Here is a 22,895-nt window from a genome sequence, read left to right on the forward strand (position 1 = left end):
AAAATTAGAAAAGAAAAAGAAGTTACAACGGACGACACACAAATACAAAACATCGTAAGAGATTACTAGAAACAACGCTCTACTAATAAAATGGACAATCTGGAAAAAATGGATAAATTCTTAGAAAGGCAAAACTTTCAAAGACTGATCCCCAAAAATATCGGAAATACGAACACAACTTGTATGAGTAATGAACTTGAAACTCTGACTACAAATCGTCCAACAAACGAAAGTCCAGGACCACATGGCTTCACAGGATAATTCCAACCATCAGGTAGAAAAGAACTAACAACCATCTTTCTCAAACACTTGCAATAAATCGGCGTGGAGGGAACACTCTGAAACTTTCTATGAGGCCACCATCACCCCGATACCAAAACCAGACAAAGATATAAAACATATTTACACCCCAATATCACTAATGAACTTCGAAGCAAAGCGGCTCAAGAAAATAGTAGCAAGGAGAATCCAACACCACATTAAAAATATCATACCTTATGATCAAGTGGGATCCATTCCAGGGATGCAATGAATCTTCAATATATGCAAATCAATGTGATACCTCCTGTTAACAAATTAAAGAGGAAGAACCATATGATCATGTCAATCGATCCAGAAAAGCATGTGACAAATGTCAACAAACATGATAAAAACCTTCCAAAATGTGGCCCTATACGGAACCTCACTCAATTTACTCAAGGACGTGTACAAGAAACCCACAGCAAACATTTCCAATGGTGAAGAACTTGAAAGCATGTCCTCTAATATCAGGAACAAGGCAAGGATGACCACTCTCACCACTGTTACTGAACATAGATTTGGATGTTCTAGCCATGGCAATCAGAGCAGCAAAAGGAATAAAAGGAACACAAATTGGAAAAGAAGAAATAACATTGTCCCTCTCTGCAGATGACATGATAGTATACTTAGAGAATCCTGAAGATGGCACTATAAAACTAGTAGAGCTAATCCATGGATTTGGCAATGTTAAAGGACAACAATATTAATGCACAGAAATCTCTTGCATTCCTCTACATTAATGAAGAAAAAAAAAGAAAGAGAAATTAAGGAAGAACTCCTATTTACCCCTGCAAGTAAAAGAATAAAATAAATGGGAATAAACCTACCTAGGGAGACAAAAGTCCTCTATGCAGAAAACTATAAGAAACTGACGAATGAAATTAAAGATGATACAAACCAGAGGAGAGATATACCATGTTGTTGAATTGGAAGAATCCTGTAAGTAGCAATCTGCTTACACAGTGCAATCCTTCTCAAATTACCAATGGCATTTTTTACAGAACTAGAAAAAAAATCTTAAAATTTGTATGGAGACACAAAAATCCTGCAAGAGCCAAAGCAGTTTGATGGAAAAAAACGGAGCTGGAGGAATCAGACTCCATGACTCCACACTGTACAACAAAGCTACAGTAATCAAGACAGGATGGGACTGGCACAAAGACAGGAATATAGATCAATGCAACAGGATAGAAAGCCCAGAAATAAAGCCACGCATCCATGGTCAAGTAATGTATGACAAAGAAGGCAAGGATACACAATGGAGAAAAAACTGTCTTTTCAGTCAGTGGTGCTGGGAAAACTGGACAGAGACATGTAAAAGAACGAAATTAGAACACTGACAAACAGTGTACAGAAAAATAAACTCAAAATGGGGCAGAGACCTAAACTGAAGACTGGACAGCATAAACCTCTCAGACAAAAACATAGGAAGAACATCCTTTGACATAAATCACAGCAAGATCTTTTGTAATCCACCTCCTAAAATAATGGAAATAAAACCAAAAATATACAAATGGCATCTAAGGAAACTTAAAAGCTTTTGCGAAACACAGGAAACTACGAAAAAGACGAAAACACAACCCTCAGAATGGGAAAAATATTTGCATACGAATCAGCGGACTCAGGATCAATCACCAAAACATATAAACAGCTCATGCAGCTCAGTATTAGAAAAACCAACAACCCAATTTAAAAATGGGTACAAGAGCTAAATAGACAATTCTCCAAAGAAGACATACAGCCTGCCAACAAGCACATCAAAACCTGCTCAGCATCACTAATTATTAGAGAGATGCACATCAAAACTACACTGAGGTATCACCTCACACCGTTTAGAAAGGGCCTCATCAGAAAATCAACAAACAACAACTGCAGTGCACAGTGTGGAGAAAAGAGAACACTCTTGCACTGATGCTGGGAATGTAAATTGATATAGCCACTAGGGGGAAAAGTAAGGGGGTTCCTTAAAAAGCTAAAAGTAGAATTACCATATGACCCAGCGATCCCACTACAGGGCATATACCCAGAGAAAAGCATAATTCTAAAAGACACATGCACCCAATGTTCATTGCAGCACTATGTACAACAGCGAGTTCATGGAAACAACCTAAGTGCCCATCCACAGACGAATGGGTAAAGAAGATGTGGTACCTATGTACCATGGAATATTACTCAGCCATGCAAACGAACTAAGCTGGTTCATTTATATAGGCGTGGCTAGAACTAAACACTGTCATACATGGTGAAGTCAGTTAGAAAGAGAAAAATGTATATTGTATATAAATGCATATATATGCAACCTAGAAAAATAATACAGATGAACCGGAGTGCAGGATGGAATTGATACAGAAATGTAAGGAACCAACGTATTGCCACATAGGGGGGAAAGTGGAGGGGGTGGTGGTGGTTGTGTGATGTATTTGGAGACTGGGATTGACATATATACAGTAATATGTATAAGATGGATAACTAATAAGAACCTGCTGAATAAAAGAAGGAAATAACATTGAAAAATCCTAAAAAACAATAAGAAAAAAGAAAGAAGGTGTGTTCATTTGAACCGATCATTCAGTAAATAGGCAACAAACTATGAAGGTTGTTGGGGCTGTCAATAAAAAGATAGAAAAAAAAGGAAGAAATAACTGAAATACTAAGAAAGAAAACAATAGCAAACATCCATAAAATGAAAAGCTGGTTGTTTAAGACGATAAACCATATACATGAACCTTTAGCCAGACTCATCAAGACAAGGAGGAAGAGTATTGAAATCAATAAAATTAGAAATGAAAAAGAAGTGACAACGGACAACCCAGAAATACAAAACATCATAAGAGATTATTAGAAGCAACGGTATACTAATAAAATGGACAACCTGGAAGAAATGGACAAATTCTTAGAAATGCACAACGTGCCGAGACTGAACCAGGAGGAAATAGAAAATACGAACAGGGCTTCCCTGGGGGCGCAGTGGTTGAGAGTCCACCTGCTGATGCAGTGGACACGGGTTCATGTCCCCGTCCAGGAAGATCCCACATGCCGCGGAGCGGCTGGGCCCGTGAGCCATGGCCGCTGACCCTGCGCGTCTGGAGCCTGTGCTCCATAGCGGGAGAGGCCACAACAGTGAGAGGCCCGCGTACCGCAAAAAAAAAAAAAAAAAAAGAAAAAAAAAGAAAAACAAAATACGAACAGACCAATCACAAGCACTGAAATTGAAACTGTGATTGAAAATCTTCCAACAAACAAAAGCCCAGGACCAGATGGCTTCACACGCGAATTCTATCAAACATGTAGAGAAGAGCTAACACCTATCCTTCTCAAACTCTTCCAAAAGATAGCAGAGGGAGGAACACTCCCAAACTCATTCTATGAGGCCACCATCACCCTGATACCAAAACCAGACAAAGACATCACAAAGAAAGAAAACTACAGGCCAATATCACTGATGAACAAAGATGCAAAAATCCTCAACAAAATATTAGCATACAGAATCCAACAGCACATTAAAAGGATCATACACCATGATCAAGTGGGGTTTATTCCAGGAATGCAAGGATTCTTCAATATACGCAAATCAACCAACGTGATACACCATATCAACAAACTGAAGGAGAAAACCATATGATCATCTCAATAGATGCAGAGAAAGCTTTTGACAAAATTCAACACTCATTTATGATAAAAACCCTGCAGAAAGTAGGCATACAGGGAACTTTCCTCAACATAATAAAGGCTATATATGACAAACCCAGAGCCAGCATTGTCCTCAATGATGAAAAACTGAAAGAATTTCCACTAAGATCAGGAACAAGACAAAGTTGCCCACTCTCACCACTCTTATTCAACCTAGTTTTGGAAGTTCTAGCCACAACAATCAGAGAAGAAAAAGAAATAAAAGGAATCCAAATAGGAAAAGAAGAAGTAAAGCTGTCACTGTGTGCAGATGACATGATACTATACATAGAGAATCCTAAGGATGCTACCAGAAAACTACTAGAGTTAATCCATGAATTTGGTAAAGTTGCAGGATACAAAATTAATGCACAGAAATCTCTGGCATTCTTATACACTAATGATGAAAAATCTGAGAGTGAAAGTAAGAAAACACTCCCATTTACCACTGCAACAAACAGAATAAAATATCTAGGAATACACCTACCTAAGGAGACAAAAGACTTGTATGCATAAAAGTATAAGACACTGATGAAAGAAATTAAAGATGATACAAATAGGTGGAGAAATATACCATGTTCTTGGATTGGAAGAATCAACATTGTGAAAATGACTCTACTGCCCAAAGCAATCTACAGATTCAATGCAATCCCTATCAAATTACCACTGGCATTTTTTACAGAACTAGAACAAAAAATTTCACAATTTGTATGGAAACACAAAAGACCCCGAATAGCCAAAGCAATCTTGAGAACGAAAAATGGAGCTGGAGGAATCAGGCTCCCTGACTTCAGACTCTACTACAAGGCTACAGTAATCAAGACAGTATGGTACTGGCATAAAAACAGAAATATAGATCAATAGAACAGGATAGAAACCCCAGAGATAAACCCACACACATATGGTCACCTTATCTTTGATAAAGGAGGGAAGGATATACAGTGGAGAAAAGACAGCCTCTTCAATAAGTGGTGCTGGGAAAACTGGACAGCTAAATGTAAAAGTATGAAATTAGAACACTCCCTAACACCACACACAAAAATAAACTCAAAATGGGTTAAAGACCTAAATGTAAGGCCAGACACTATCAAACTCTTAGAGGAAAACATAGGCAGAACACTCTATGACATAAATCACAGCAAGATCCTTTTTGACCCATCTCCTAGAGAAATGGAAATAAAAACAAAAATAAACAAATGGGACCTAATGAAACTTAAAAGCTTTTGCACAGCAAAGGATACCATAAACAAGACCAAAAGACAACCCTCAAAATGGGAGAAAATATTTGCAAATGAAGCAACTGACAAAGGATTAATCTCCAAAATTTATAAGCAACTCATACAGCTCAATAACGAAAAAACAAACAACCCAATCCACAAATGGGCAAAAGAACTAAGTAGACATTTCTCCAAAGAAGATATAGAGATTGGTAACAAACACATGAAAGAATGCTCAACATCATTAATCATTAGAGAAATACCAAATCAAAACTACAATGAGATATCATCTCATAGTGGTCAGATTGGCCGTCATCAAAAACTCTAGAAACAATAAATGCTGGAGAGGGTGTGGAGAAAAGGGAACCCTCTTGCACTTCTGGTGGGAATGTAAATGGATACAGCCACTATGGAGAACAGTATGGAGGTTCCTTAAAAAACTACAAATAGAACTACCATACGACCCAGCAATCCCACTACTGGGCATATACCCTGAGAAAACCATAATTCAAAAAGACTCATGTACCAAAATGTTGATTGCAGCTGTATTTACAATAGACAGGACATGGAAGCAACCTAAGTGTCCATCAACAGATGAATGGATAAAGAAGAGTTATTTGTAATGAGGTGGATAGACCTGGAGTCTGTCATACAGAGTGAAGTAAATCAGAAGGAGAAAAACAAATACCGTATGCTAACACATATATATGGACTCTAAGGGGAAAAAAATGTCATGAAGAGATTAGTGGTAGGATGGGAATAAAACACAGACGTACTAGAGCATGGACTTGAGGACTTGAGGATATGGGGAGTGGGAAGGGTAAGCTGTGACAAAGTGAGAGAGGGGCAGGGACATCTATACACTGTCAAATGTAAATTAGAATGCTAGTGGGAAGCTGCCACATAGCACAGGGAGATCACCTCTGTGCTTTGTGACCACCTAGAGCGGTGGGATAGGAAGGGTGGGAGAGAGGGTGATGCAAGAGGGAAGAGATATGGGAACATATGTATATGTATAACTGATTCACTTTGTTGCAAAGGAAAAACTAACACACTATTGTAAAACAGTTATACTCCAATAAAGATGTTTTAAAAAAAAAGAAAAAATGAAAAGCTGGTTGTTAAAGACGATAAACCATACAGATGAACCTTTAGCCAGACTCATCAAGACAATGAGGAAGAGTACTGAAATCAATAAAATTAGAAATGAAAAAGAAGTTACAACGGACAACCCAAAAATACAAAACATCATAAGAGATTATTAGAAGCAATGCTATACTCATAAAATAGACAATCTGGAAGAAATGGATAAATTCTTGGAAAGGTACAACCTTGCAAGACTGATCCCGGAAAATAGTGAAAATATGAACACAACCAGTAAGAGAAATGTACTTGAAACTCTGATTACAAATCGTCCTAGAAACAAAAGTCCAGGACCACATGGCTTCACAGGATAATTCCATCCGTCAGGTAGAAAAGACGTAACAGCCATCTTTCTCAAACTCTTCCAATAAATTGGTGGAGAGGGAACACTCTGAAACTTTCTATGAGGCCACCATCACCCTGTTACCAAAACCAGACAAAGATAGAAAATACAGCCACACCCCAATATCACTGATGAACTTCGAAGCAAAGCGGCTCAAGAAAATAGTAGCAAAGAGAATCCAACAACACATTCGAAGTGTCATACCTCATGATCAAGTGGGATTTATTCCAGGGATGCAATGGTTGTTCAATATAGGCAAATCAATGTGATACCCCCTATTAACAAATTGAAGAGGAAGAACCATATGATCATGTCAATCGATGCAGAAAAGCTTGTGACAAATGCCAACAAACATGTATGATAAAAACCTTCCAGAATGTGGCCTTATAGGGAACCTCACTCAATTTAATCAAGGACGTGTACAAGAAACCCACAGCAAACATTTTCAATGGTGAAGCACTGAAAGCATGTCCTCTAAGATCAGAAACGAGACAAGGATGACCACTCTCACCACTGTTATTCAACATCGTTTTGGATGTTCCAGCCACAGCAATCACAGCAGCAAAAGAAATAAAAGGAATACAAATTGGAGAACAAAAAATAACACTGTCCCTCTTTGCAGATGACATGATACTATACTTAGAGAATCCTAAAGATGGCACTATAAAACTTGTAGATCTAGTTCATGGATTTGGTATCATAACAGGAAACAACATTAATGCACAGAAATCCCTTGCATTCCTCTACATTAATGAGTGGAAAAAAAGAAAGAGAAATTAAGGAAGAACTCCCATTTACCCCTGCAAGTAAAGCAATAAAATACGTGGGAATAAATCTTCCTAGGGAGACAAATCCTGTATGCAGAAAACTATAAGAAACTGAGGAATAAAATTAAAGATGATACAAACCAAAGGAGAGATATACCATGTTTTTCAATTGGAAGAATCAATATTGTGAAAATGACTATACGACCCATAGCAATCTACTTATACAGTGCAATCCTTCTCAAATTACCAATGGCAGTTTTTACAGAACTAGAAAAAAATCTTAAGATTTCCATGGAGACACAAAAATCCTGAAAGAGCCAAAGCAGTTTCATGGAAAAAAAGGGAGCTGGAGGAATCAGACTCCACGACGTCGCACTGTACTACAAATGTACACTGATCAAGACGGGATGGGAGTGGCACAATATCAAAAATATAGATCAATGCAACAGATTAGAAAGTGCAGAGATAAAGCCACGCAACTATGGTCAACTAAGCTATGACAAGAGAGGCAAAGGTACAGAATGGAGAAAAAGCAGTCTCTTCAATAATCAGTTCTGTGAAAACTGGACAGAGACATGTCAAAGAACCAAATTAGAACACACCCAAACACCATACACAAAAATAAACTCAAAATGGAAGAGAGACCTAAACTTAAGACTGGTCCCTGTAAAACTCTTAGAGGAAAACATAGGAAGAACATTCTTTGACATTAATCACAGCAAGATCTTTCATAATCGACCTCCCAGAGTTAGGGAAATAAAAACAAAAATATACCAGTGGGACCTAAGGAAACATAAAAGCTTTTGCTAAGCACAAGAAACTACGAACAAGATAAAAACACAACACTCAGAATGGGAAAAATATTTGCATACAAATCAGCAGACTCAGGATCAAACTCCAAAATATATAAACAGCTCATGCTGCTCGGTATTAAAAAAAAAACAACAGCCCAATCTAAAAATATGCAGAAGATCTTAAAAAAAAATTCTCCACAGAAGACGTACAGCTGGCCAACAAACACAAAACAACCTGCTCAACATCACTAATTATTACAGAGATGCACATCAAAACTACACTGAGGTATCACCTCACACCATTTAGAATGGGCATCAGATTATCAACAAACAACTCCTGGACACGGTGTGGAGAAAAGAGAACACTCTTGCACTGTCTCAGGGAATGTAAATTGATACAGCCACTAGGGAGAAAGTAAGGGGCTTCCTTCAAAAGCTAAAAATAGAATTACCATATGAACCCGCGATCCCATTACAGGGCATATACCCAGAGAAAAGGATAAGTGTAAAACACACATTCACCCCAATGTTCATTGCAGCACTATTTGTAAGAGCGAGGTCATGGAAATAACCTAAATGCCCATCCGCAGATGAGTGGATAAAGAAGATGTGGTACCTATGTACCACGGAATATTACTCAGCCATGCAAACGAACTAAGCTGGTTCATTTGTACAGGCATGGATAGATCTAGAGACTGTCATCCAGACTGAAGTCAGTTACAAAGTGAAAAAGGGATATCGTATATAAGCGCATATATATGCAACCTAGAAAAATCATACAGATGAACCGGAGTGCAGGACGGAATTCCTGCAGAGTTGTGGAGAACCAACGTATGGCCACAAAGGGGGGAAAGTGGAGGGGGTGGTGATGGTTGTGTGATGAATTTGGAGATTGGGATTGACATATATACAGTAATATGTATAAGATGGATAACTAATAAGAAGTTGCTGAATAAAAGAAGGAAATAACGTTCAAAAATTCAACAAACAATAAGGAAAAAGGAAGAAGATATGTTCATTTGAACCGAACATTTACTAAATAGGCAACAAACTATGAAGGTTGTTGGATCTGTCAAGAAAAAGTTAGAAAAACAGGAAGAAATAAATGAAATAGTAAAAAAGAAAACAATAGCAAAGATCAAAGAAGTTAAAAGCTGGTTCTTTCACAAGATAAACCATATCGATAAACCTTTAGCCAGACTTGTCAAGATAATGAGGAAGAGTACTGAAATCAATAAAATTAGAAATGAAAAAGAAGTTACAACGGACAACCCAGAAATACAAAACATCATAAGAAATTACTAAAAGCAATGCTATACTAATAAAATGGACAATCTGGAAGAAATGGATAAATTCTTAGAAAGGTACAAACTTGCAAGACTGATCCTGGAAAATAGTGGAAATACGAACACAACCAGTATGAGCAATGTACTTGAAACTCTGACTACAAATCGTCCTACAAACAAAAAAGTCCAGGACCAGATGGCTTCACAGGATAATTCCATCCATCAGGAAGAAAAGAACTAACAGCCATCTTTCTCAAACACTTCCAATAAATTGCTGTGGAGGGAACACTCTGAAACTTTCTATGACGCCACCATCACCCTGATACCAAAACCAGACAAAGATACAAAATACAGATACACCCCAATATCACTGATGAACTTCGAAGCACAGTGGCTCAAGAAAATAGTAGCAAAGAGAATCCAACAACACATTCGAAGTGTCATACCTCATGATCAAGTGGGATTTATTCCAGGGATGCAATGGTTGTTCAATATAGGCAAATCAATGTGATACCCCCTGTTAACAAATTGAAGAGGAAGAACCATATGATCATGTCAATCGATGCAGAAAAGCTTGTGACAAATGCCAACAAACATGTATGATAAAAACCTTCCAGAATGTGGCTTTATAGGAAACCTCACTCAATTTAATCAAGGACGTATACAACAAACCCACAGCAAACATTTTCAATGGTGAAGAACTGAAAGCATGTCTCTAAGATCAGTAACAAGACAAGGATGACCACTCTCACCACTGTTATTCAACATAGATTTGGATGTTCTAGCCACGGCAATCAGAGCAGCAAAAGGAATAAAAGGAACACAAATTGGAAAACAAGAAATAACACTGTCCCTCTCTGCAGATGACATGATAGTATACTTAGAGAATCCTGAAGATGGCACTATAAAACATTTTAGAGCTAATCCATGGATTTGGTAACGTTACAGGACACAACATTAATGCACAGAAATCCCTTGCATTCCTCTACATTAATGAAGAAAAAAAAGAAAGAGAAATTAAGGAAGAACTCCTATTTACCCCTGAAAGTAAAAGTATAAAATACGTGGGAATAGGGCTTCCCTGGTGGCGCAGTGGTTGAGAATCCGCCTGCCGATGCAGGAGACACGGGTTCGTGCCCTGGTCCGGGAAGATCCCACATGCCGCGGAGCAACTAAGCCCGTGAGCCATGGCCGCTAGGCCTGTGCGTCCGGAGCCTGTGCCCCGCAATGGGAGAGGCCACAACAGTGAGAGGCCCGCATACCGCAAAAAAAAAAAAAAACGTGGGAATAAACCTACCTAGGGAGACAAAAGTCCTGTATGCAGAAAACTATAAGAAACTGATGAATGAAATGAAAGATGAAACAAACCAAAGGAGAGATATACCATGTTCTTCAATTGGAAGAATCAATATCATGTAAATGACTATTCTACCCATAGCAATCTGCATATTCAATGCAATCCTTCTCAAATTACCAATGGCATGTTTTACAGAATTAGAAAAAAAAATCTTAAAATTTGTATGGAGACACAAAAATCCTGAAAGAGCCAAAGCAGTTTGATGGAAAGAAACAGAGCTGGAGGTATCAGACTCCATGACGTCGTACTCTACTACAAAGATACAGTAATCAAGAGGGGATGGGAGTGGCACAATATCAGAAATATAGATCAATGCAGCACATTAGAAAGCCCAGAGATAAAGCCACGCACGTATGGTTAACTAATATATGAAAAAGTAGGCAAGGATACACAATGGAGAAAAAGCAGTCTTCTCAATAATTGGTGCTGGGATACCTGGACATAGATATTTAAAAGAATGAAATTAGAACACTCCCAAACACTGTACATGAAAATAAACTCAAAATGGAACAGTGACCTAAACTTAAGACTGGACACTATAAAACTCTTAGACAAAAACATAGGAAGAACATCCTTTGATATAAATCACAGCAAGATCTTTTGTAATCCACCTCCTAAAATAATGGAAATAAAAACAAAAATATACAAGTGGGACCTAAGGAAACCTAAAAGATTTTATTAAGCACAGGCAAGTATGAACAAGGTGAAAACACAACCCTCAGAATGGGAAAGATATTTGCATACGAATCATCGGACTCAGGATCAACCTCCAAAATATACAAACAGCTCATGCTGCTCGGTATTCAAAAAACCAACAGCCCAATCTAAAAATGGGCAGAAGGCCTAAATAGACAATTCTCCAAAGAAGACATACAGCCTGCCAACAAGCATAAAAAACCCTGGTCAACGTCACTAATTATTAGAGAGATGCACATCAAGACTACACTGAGGTATCACCTCACACCGTTTAGAACAGGCATCATCAGAAAATCAACAAAGAGAAACTTCTGGACATGGGGTGGAGAAAAGAGAACACTCTTGCACTGTTGCAGGGAATGTAAATTGATACAGCCATGAGGGAGAAGAGTTAGGAGGTTCCTTAAAAAACTAAAAATAGAATTACCATATGACCCAGCAATCCCACTACAGTGCATAAACCCAGAAAAAAAGCATAATTTTAAAAGACACATGCACCCCAATGTTCATTGCAGCACTATTTACAACAGACCGGTCATGGAAGCAACCTAAGCGTCCATCAAAAGATGAATGGATAAAGAAGATGTGGCACATATATACAATGGAATATTACTCAGCCATAAAAAGAATGAAACTGAGTTATTTGTAATGAGGTGGATAGACCTGGAGTCTGTCATACAGAGTGAAGTAAGTCAGAAGGAGAAAAACAAATACCGTATGCTAACACAAATATATGGAATCTAAGAAAAAAATGTGTCATGAAGAGATTAGTGGTAGGACGGGAATAAAACACAGACCTACTAGAGCATGGACTTGAGGATAGGGGAAGGGGGAAGAGTAAGCTGTGACGATGTGAGAGAGTGGCAAGGACACAAACACACTACCAAATGTAAATTAGATAGCTAGCGGGAAGCTGCCGCATAGCACAGGGAGATCACCTCTGTGCTTTGTGACCACCTAGAGGGGTGGGATAGGGAGGGTGGGATGGAGGGTGATGCAAGAGGGAAGATATATGGGAACATATGTACATGTATAACTGATTCACTTTGTTGTAAAGGAGAAATGAACACGCTATTGTAAAACAGTTATACCGAAACAAAGAGGTTAAAAAATAAATTTAAATTAAAAAAGACTACAATGAGGTATCACCTCACACCGTTTAGAACCGGCATCATCAGGAAATCAACAAACAACAACTGCTGGACATGGTGTGGAGAAAAGAGAACACTCTTGCACTGTTGCAGGGAATGTAAATTGATACAGCCACGAGGGAGAACAGTAAGGATGTTCCTTAAAAAACTAAAAATAGAATTACCATATGACCCAGAAATCCCACCACAGTGCATAAACCCAGAAAAAAGCATAATTCTAAAAGACACATGCACCTCAATGTTCACTGCAGCACTATTTACAACAGACCGGTCATGGAAACAACCTAATTTCCCATCCACAGACAAATGGATAAAGAAGATGTGGTTCCTTTGTACCATGCAACATTACTCAGCCATGAAAAGGAACTAAGTTGGTTAATTTGTACACTCATTAATAGATCTAGAGACTGTCATACAGTGAAGTCAGTCAGAAGGTAGAAAATGGATATCGTATATTAACACATACGTATGCAATCTAGAGAAATGGTACAGATGAACCGGTGTGCAGGATACAATTGATATACAGATGTGGACAAACAATGTATTGCCACCAAGGGGGAAACTGGATGGGTGGTGGTAGTTGTGTGATGAATTCGGAGATTCAGATTGACATATAAACTGTAATATGTATGAAATGGATAACTAATAAGAACCTGCTGCATATAAAAAGGAAATAACATTCAAAAATTCAAAAAACAGTAAGATAAATGGAAGAAGATGTGTTGTTTTGAACTGATTATTTACTAAATAGGGAACAAACTCTGAAGGTAGTTGGGGCTATCAATAAAAAGGTAGGGAAAAAAAGAAAGAAAGGACTGCAATAGCAACAATGAAAGCAATTGCAAAGATCAAAATTTAGAACCTGGTTCTTTGAGAAGATAAACAATATTGATAAACTTTTAGCCAGACTCATCAAGATAAAGAGGGAGAGGACTGAAATCAATAAAATTAGAAACGGAAAAGAAGTTACAACAGACAACACAGAAATACAAAACATCGTAGAAGACTACTATAAGCAGCTCTATGCTAACAGGATGGACAATCTGGAAGAAACGGACAAATTCTTAGGTATAGCCTTGCAAGAATGAACAAAGAAAACATAGAAAATATGAACAGACCGAGTACGAGTAATAAACTTGAAACTCTGATTCCAAATTGTCCAAAAAACAAAAGTCCAGGACCAGACGGTTTCACAGGTTAATTCTATCCAATATGTAGAAAGGAACTAACACCCATCTTTCTCAAACTCTGCCAATAAATTGGCCTGGAAGGAACACTCTGAAACTCTTTCTGTGAGACCAACATCATGCTGATACCAAAACCAGACAAAGATAGTAGAAAACAAGTTACACCCCGATATCACTGATGAACTTAGATGCAAAGTGCCTCAACAAAATAGTAGCAAAGAGAGTCCAAAACCACATTAACACTATCATACCTTATGATCAAGTGGTATTTATCCCACGGATGCAAGGATTGTTCAATATATGCAAATCAATGTGATACCCCCTATTAATAAATTGAAGAGGAAAAACCATATGATCTTGTCAATCGATGCAGAAAAGCCTCTGACAAATGTCAACACATTTATGATAAAACACTCTAGAAAGTGTGCTTAGAGGGTACCTCACACAACTTAATCAAGTATGTGTACAACAAACACACAGCAAACATTTTCAATGGTGAAGAACTGAAAGCATGTCCTCTAAGATCAGCAACAAGACAAGGATGATCACTCTGACCACTGTTATTCAACATGGTATTGGAAATTCTAGCCACGGCAGTCAGGCCAGCAAATAAAATAAAAGGAATACGAGTTGGAATACAACATGTAACACTGTCTCTCTTTACAGATGACATGATAATATACTTAGAGAATCCTAAATATGCCACCATAAAACTAGTAGAGCTAATCCATGTATTCGGTAACGTTGCAGGACACAAAGTTAATGCACAGAAATCCCTTGCATTCCTATACATTAATGAAGAAAAACAAGAGAAATTAAGGATGGACTCCCATTTACCCCTCAAAGAAAAAGAATAAAAATACCTAGGAATAAACCTACCTAGGGATACAAAGGAACTGTATGCAGAAAACTATAAGTCACTGATGAATGCAATTAAAAATGATAAGAAGAGATGGAGAGATATACTATGTTCTTGGATTGGAAGAAATAATATTATGAAAATGACTGTAAGTGCCCAAAGCAGTCTACATATTCAATGCCATCCCTCTCAAATTACCAATGGCATGTTTTACAGAGGTAGAAAAAAAAATCTTAAACTTTGCATGGAGACAGCAAAATTCCTGAGTAGCCAAAGCAGTTTGATGGAAAAAAACGGAGCTGGAGGAATCAGACTCCATGACTCCACACTGTACAACAAAGCTACAGTAATCAAGACAGGATGGGACTGGCACAAAGACAGGAATATAGATCAATGCAACAGGATAGAAAGCCCAGAAATAAAGCCACGCATCCATGGTCAAGTAATGTATGACAAAGAAGGCAAGGATACACAATGGAGAAAAAACTGTCTTTTCAGTCAGTGGTGCTGGGAAAACTGGACAGAGACATGTAAAAGAATGAAACTAGAACACTGACAAACAGTGTACAGAAAAATACACTCAAAATGGGGCAGAGACCTAAACTGAAGACTGGACACTATAAAACTCTCAGACAAAAACATAGGAAGAACATCCTTTGACATAAATCACAGCAAGATCTTTTGTAAACCACCTCCTTGAATAATGGAAATAAAAACAAAAATATACAAGTGGGACCTAAGGAAACTTAAAAGCTTTTGTTAAGCAGAGGCATGTACGAACAAGGTGAAAACACAACCCTCAGAATGGGAAAGATATTTGCATACGAATCAGCAGACTCAGGATCAATCACCAAAACATATAAACAGCTCATGCGGCTCAGTATTAGAAAAACCTACAACCCAATTAAAAAATGGGCACAAGAGCTAAATAGACAATTCTCCAAAGAAGACATACAGCCTGCCAACAAGCACATCACAACCTGTTCAGCATCATTAATTATTAGAGAGATGCACATCAAAACTACACTGAGGTATCACCTCACACCATTTAGAAAGGGCATCATCAGAAAATCAACAAACAACAACTGCAGTGCACAGTGTGGAGAAAAGAGAACACTCTTGCACTGATGCTGGGAATGTAAATTGATATAGCCACTAGGGGGAAAAGTAAGGGGGTTCCTTAAAAAGCTAAAAATAGAATTACCATATGACCCAGCGATCCCACTACAGGGCATATACCCAGAGAAAAGCATAATTCTAAAAGACACATGCACCCAATGTTCATTGCAGCACTATGTACAACAGCGAGTTCATGGAAACAACTTAAATGCCCATCCACAGACAAATGGATAAAGATGTGGAACCTATGTACCATGGAATATTACTCAGCCATGCAAACGAACTAAGATGGTTCATTTATACAGGCGTGGCTAGATCTAGACACTGTCATACAGAGTGAAATCAGTTGGAAAGAGAAAAATGTATATTGTATATAAATGCATATATATGCAACCTAGAAGAATAATACAGATGAACCAGAGTGCAGGATGGAATTGATACAGAAATGTAAGGAACCAACGTATTGCCACATAGGGGGGAAAGTGGAGGGGGGGGTGGTGGTTGTGTGATGTATTTGGAGATTGGGATTGACATATATACAGTAATATGTATAAGATGGATAACTAATAAGAACCTGCTGAATAAAAGAAGGAAATAACATTGAAAAATCCTAAAAAACAATAAGGAAAAAGGAAAAAGATGTGTTCATTTGAACCGATGATTTACTAAATAGTCAACAAACTATGAAGGTTGTTGGGGCTGTCAATAAAAAGATAGAAAAAAAGGAAGAAATAACTGAAATAGTAACAAAGAAAATAATAGCAAACATCATAAAAATGAAAAGCTAGAGACGGCTTAAAGATGGCGGAAGAGTAAGACACGGAGATCTCCTTCCTCCTCACAGAGACATCAGAAATACATCTACTCATGGAACTTGTCCTATAGAACACCCACCGAATGCTGGCAGAAGATCTCAGACCTCCCAAAAGGCAAGAAACTCCCCACATACCTGGGTAGGGCAAAAGAAAAAAGAATAAACAGAGACAAAGAATAGGGACGGGACCTACACCAGTGGGAGGGAGCCGTGAAGGAGGAAAGACTCCCACACACTAGAAGCCCCTTCACGGGCGGAGACTGCGGGTGGCAGAGAGGGAAGCTACAGAGCCGCAGAGGACAGCTCAGCCACAGGTCGCGGAGGGCAAAGCAGAGAGATTCCCGCAGAGGATTGGTGCTGACCGGCACTCACCAGCCCGAGAGGCTTGTCTGCTCCCCCGCCAGGGTGGGCGGCGGCCGGGAGCTGAGGCTCGGGCTTCAGTCGGATCCCAGGGAAAGGTCTGGAGTTGGCAGAGTGAAAATAGCCTGAAGGTGTAGTGCGCCACGGCTGGAGGTGAGGGAGTCCGGTTGAACTCTGGAGCTGCCGAAGAGGCAAGAGAGCTTTTCTTCCCTCTTTGCTTCCTGGGCGCGAGGAGAGGGGATTAAGGGTACTGCGTAAAGGAGCTCCAGAAATGGGCGCGAGCCGCGGCTGTCGGCACGGACAGTAGAGACGGGTGTGGGATGCTAGTGTTGCTCCTGCCGCCACCAAGAGGCCTGTGTGGGAGAACAGGTCACTCTCCACACCGGCCCTCCCGGGACCCCATGCAGCCTGCCACTGACGGGGTCCAGGGATTCAGGGACAGCTTTCCCGGGAGAATGCGTGGCATGCCTTGGGTCTGTGCAGCGTCACGTCAGCCTCTGCCGCTGCAGACTCGCCCCGCACCAGTGCCACTCCCTCCCCCCAGGCTGAGTGAGCCGGAGCCCCCAAATCAACTGCTCTTTAACCACGTCCTGTCTGAGCGAAGGGCAGACACCCTCGGACGACCTACACACAGAGGCAGGGCCAAGTCCAAAGCTGAACCCCAGGAGCTGTGCGAACAAAGAGGAGAGGGGGAGGTCTCACCCAGCAGCCTCAGAAGTGGCGGATTAAAGCTCCACAATCAACGTGAAGTGCCCTGCAGCTGTGGAAAACCTGAATAGACAACGAAGCATCTCAGGCTGAGTAGGTGGACTTTGGGAGCAAGATATACTATTATTTTTCCGTTTTTTTTCTTTTTGTGAGTGTGTATGTGTGTGCTGCTGTGAGAGATTTTGTCTGTATAGCTTTGCTTTCACCATTTGTCCTGGGTTAGCCTGACCCGTTTTTCTGCGTTTTTTTTTTCATAGAAATTTTTCTTCTTAATAATTATTTTTTATTTTAATAACTATACTTTATCCTTTTATTTTGGCTTCTCCCTTTCTTTCTTCCTTTCTTCCCTCCTTCCCTCCTTTCTTCCTTCCTTCCTCCATTCTTTCCTCCCTTACTTCCTCCCTACCTCTCTTCCTTCCTCCCTTTCTTCCTCTCCACCTTCCTTCCTTCCTTTCTTGCTTTCGTCCTTCCTTCATTTCTTCCTTCCTTTCTTCATTGCTTCCCTCCCTCCCTCCTTCCTTCCTTCCTTTTCTTTCCTTTCTATTTTTCCTCCCTTTTATTTTGAGCCGTGTGGATTTAAGGCTCTTGGCGCCCCAGCCAGGCACCAGGGCTGTGTCTCTGAGGTGGGAGAACCAACCTCAAGACACTAGTTCACAAGTGACCTTCCAGCTCCATGCAATATCAAAAGGCGAAAATCTCCCAGTGATCTCCATCTCAACACCAAGACCCAGCTTCATTCAAGGACCAGCAACGAACAGTGCTGGACACCCTATGCCCAACAAAGAGCAAGAGAGGTATACAGCCCCATCCATTAGCAGAAAGGCTGCGTAAAATCATAATAAGGCCTCCAACATCCCCAAACACACCACCAGATGTGGACCTCCCCACCAGAAAGACAAGATCCAGCCTCATCCACCAGAACAAAAGCACTAGTCCCCCCAACCAGGAAACCTACTCAACCCACTGAACCAACCTTAGCCACTGGGGACTGCCACCAAAAACAACGGGAACTATGAACCTGCACCCTGCAAAAAGCAGACTCCAAACACAGTAAGATAAGCAAAATGAGAAGACAGAAAAACACACAGCAGATGAAGGAACAAGATAAAAACACACCAGACCTAACAAATGAAGAGGAACTAGGCAATCTACCTGAAAAAGAATTCAGAATAATGATAGTAAAGGTGATTCAAAATCTTGGAAATGGAATAGACAAATTGCAAGAAACAGTTAACAAGGACCTAGAAGAAATAAAGAAGAAGCAAGCAACGATGAAGAACACAATAAATGAAATGAAAAATACTCTAGATGGGATCAATAGCAGAATAACTGAGGCAGAAGGACGGATAAGTGACCTGGAAGATAAAATAGTGGAAATAACTACTGCAGAGCAGAATAAAGAAAAAGAATGAAAAGAACTGAGGACAGTCTCAGAGACCTCTGGGACAACATTAAACGCACCAACATTCGAATCATAGGGGTCCCAGAAGAAGAAGAGAAAAAGAAAGGGACTGACAAAATATTTGAAGAGATTATAGTTGAAAACTTGCTCAATATAGGAAAGGAAATAGTCAATCAAGTCCAGGAAGCACAGAGAGTCCCATACAGGATAAACCCAAAGAGAAACGCCAAGACACATAATAATCAAACTGTCAAAAATTAAATACAAAGAAAACATATTAAAAGCAGGAAGGGAAAAACAACAAATAACACACAAGGGAATCCCCATAAGATTAACATCTGATCTTTCAGCAGAAACTCTACAAGCCAGAAGGGAGTGGCAGGACATATTTAAAGTGATGAAGGAAAAAAACCTACAACCAAGATGACTCTACCCAGCAAGGATCTCATTCAGATCTGATGGAGAAATTAAAAACTTTACAGACAAGCAAAAGCTGAAAGAGTTCAGCACCACCAAACCAGCTCTACAACAAATGCTAAAGGAACTTCTCTAGGCAGGAAACACAAGAGAAGGAAAACACCTACAAGAACAACCTGAAACAATTAAGTAAATGGTAATAGGAACATACATATCAATAATTACCTTAAATGTAAATGGATTAAATGCTCCCACCAAAAGACACAGACTGGCTGAATGGATACAAAAACAAGACCCATATATATGCTGCTGTCTACAAGAGACCCATTTCAAACCTAGGGATACATACAGACTGAAAGTAAGGGGATGGAAAAAGATACTCCATGCAAATGGAAATGAGAAGAAAGCTGGAGTAGCAATTCTCATATCAGACAAAATAGACTTTAAAATAAAAACTATTACAAGAGACAAAGAAGGACACTACATAATGATCAAGGGATCAATCCATGAAGAAGATATAACAATTGTAAATATTTATGCACCCAACATAGGAGCACCTCAATACATAAGGCAAATACTAACAGCCTTAAAAGGGGAAATCGACAGTAACACAATTATAGTAGGGTACTTTAACACCCCACTTTCAACAATGGACAGATCATCCAAAGTGAAAATAAATAAGGAAACACAAGCTTTAAAAGATACATTACACGAGATGGACTTAATTGATATTTATAGGACATTCCATCCAAAAACAACAGAATACACATTTTTCTCAAGTGCTCATGGAACATTCTCCTGGATTGATCCTATATTGGGTCACAAATCTAGCCTTGGCAAATTTAAGAAAATTGAAATCGTATCAAGTATATTTTCTGACCACAATGCTATGAGACTAGATATCAATTACAGGAAAAGATCTGTAAAAAATACAAACACATGGAGGCTAAACAATACACTGCTTAATAACGAAGTGATCAATGAAGAAATCAAAGAGGAAATCAAAAAATACTTAGAAACAAATGACAATGGAGACACGACGACCCGAAACCTATGGGATACAGCAAAAGCAGTTCTAAGAGGCAAGTTTATAGCAATACAATCATACCTTAAGAAACAGGAAACATCTTGAATAAACAACCTAACTTTGCACCTAAGACAATTAGAGAAAGAAGAACAAAAACCCCCAACTTTAGCAGAAGGAAAGAAATCATAAAGATCAGATCAGAAATAAATGAAAAAGAAATGAAGGAAACAATAGCAAATATCAGTAAAACTAAAAGCTAGTTCTTTGAGAAGATAAATAAAATTGATAAACCATTAGCCAGACTCATCAAGAATAAAAGGGATAAGACTCAAATCAATAGAATTAGAGGGCTTTCCTGGTGGCGCAGTGGTTGAGAATCCGCCTGCCAATGCAGGGGACACGGGTTCGTGCCCCGGTCCGGGAAGATCCCACATGCCGGAGCGGCTGGGCCCGTGAGCCATGGCCGCTGAGCCTGCGCGTCCGGAGCCTGTGCTCCGCAACGGGAGAGGCCACAACAGTGAGAGGCCCGCGTACCACAAAAAAAAAAAAAAAAAAGAAGAATTAGAAATGAAAAAGGAGATGTAACAACTGACACTGCAGAAACACAAAAGATTATTACAGATTACTACAAGCAACTGTATGCCAATAAAATGGACAACCTGGAAGAAATGGACAAATTCTTAGAAATGCACAACCTGCCGAGACTGAACCAGGAAGAAATAGAAAATATGAACAGACCAATCACAAGCACTGCAATTGAAACTGTAATTGAAAATCTTCCAACAAACAGAAGCCCAGGACCAGATGGCTTCACACGCGAATTCTATCAAACATGTAGAGAAGAGCTAACACCTATCCTTCTCAAACTCTTCCAAAAGATAGCAGAGGGAGGAACACTCCCAAACTCATTCTATGAGGCCAACGTCACCCTGATACCAAAAGCAAAGACGTCACAAAGAAAGAAAACTACAGGCCAATATCACTGATGAACAAAGATGCAAAAATCCTCAACAAAATATTAGCATACAGAATCCAACAGCACATTAAAAGGATCATACACCATGATCAAGTGGGGTTTATTCCAGGAATGCAAGGATTCTTCAATATACGCAAATCAATCAACGTGATACACCATATCAACAAACTGAAGGAGAAAACCATATTATCATCTCAATAGATGCAGAGAAAGCTTTTGACAAAATTCAACACTCATTTATGATAAAAACCCTGCAGAAAGTAAGCATACAAGGGAACTTCCCTCAACATAATAAAGGCTGTATATGACAAACCCACAGCCAGCATTGTTCTCAATTGTGAAAAACTGAAAGAATTTCCACTAAGATCAGGAACAAGACAACGTTGCCCACTCTCACCACTCTTATTCAACCTAGTTTTGGAAGTTCTAGGCACAGCAATCAGAGAAGAAAATGAAATAATAGGAACCCAAATAGGAAAAGAAGTAAAGCTGTCACTGTTTGCAAATGACATGATACTATACATAGAGAATCCTAAGGATGCTACCAGAAAAGTACTAGAGCTAATCAATGAATTTGGTAAAGTAGCAGGATACAAAATTAATGCACAGACATCTCTGGCATTCTTATACACTAATGATGAAAAATCTGAGAGTGAAATTAAGAAAACACTCCCATTTACCACTGCAACAAACAGAATAAAATATCTAGGAATACACCTACCTAAGGAGACAAAAGACTTGTATGCATAAAAGTATAAGACACTGATGAAAGAAATTAAAGATGATACAAATAGGTGGAGAAATATACCATGTTCTTGGATTGGAAGAATCAACATTTTGAAAATGACTCTACTACCCAAAGCATTCTATAGATTCAATGCTATCCCTATCAAATTACCACTGGCATTTTTTACAGAACTAGAACAAAAAGTTTCACAATTTGTATGGAAACACAAAAGACCCCGAATAGCCAAAGCAATCTTGAGAACGAAAAATGGAGCTGGAGGAATCAGGCTCCCTGACTTCAGACTCTACTACAAGGCTACAGTAATCAAGACAGTATGGTACTGGCATGAAAACAGAAATATAGATCAATAGAACAGGATAGAAACCCCAGAGATAAACCCACACACATATGGTCACCTTATCTTTGATAAAGGAGGGAAGGATATACAGTGGAGAAAAGACAGCCTGAGAAAAGACAGCCTCTTCAATAAGTGGTGCTGGGAAAACTGGACAGCTAAATGTAAAAGTATGGAATTAGAACACTCCCTAACACCACACACAAAAATAAACTCAAAAT

This window comes from Kogia breviceps, chromosome X (genome assembly GCF_026419965.1).
Source record: "Kogia breviceps isolate mKogBre1 chromosome X, mKogBre1 haplotype 1, whole genome shotgun sequence".
Lineage (NCBI taxonomy): Eukaryota > Metazoa > Chordata > Mammalia > Artiodactyla > Physeteridae > Kogia > Kogia breviceps.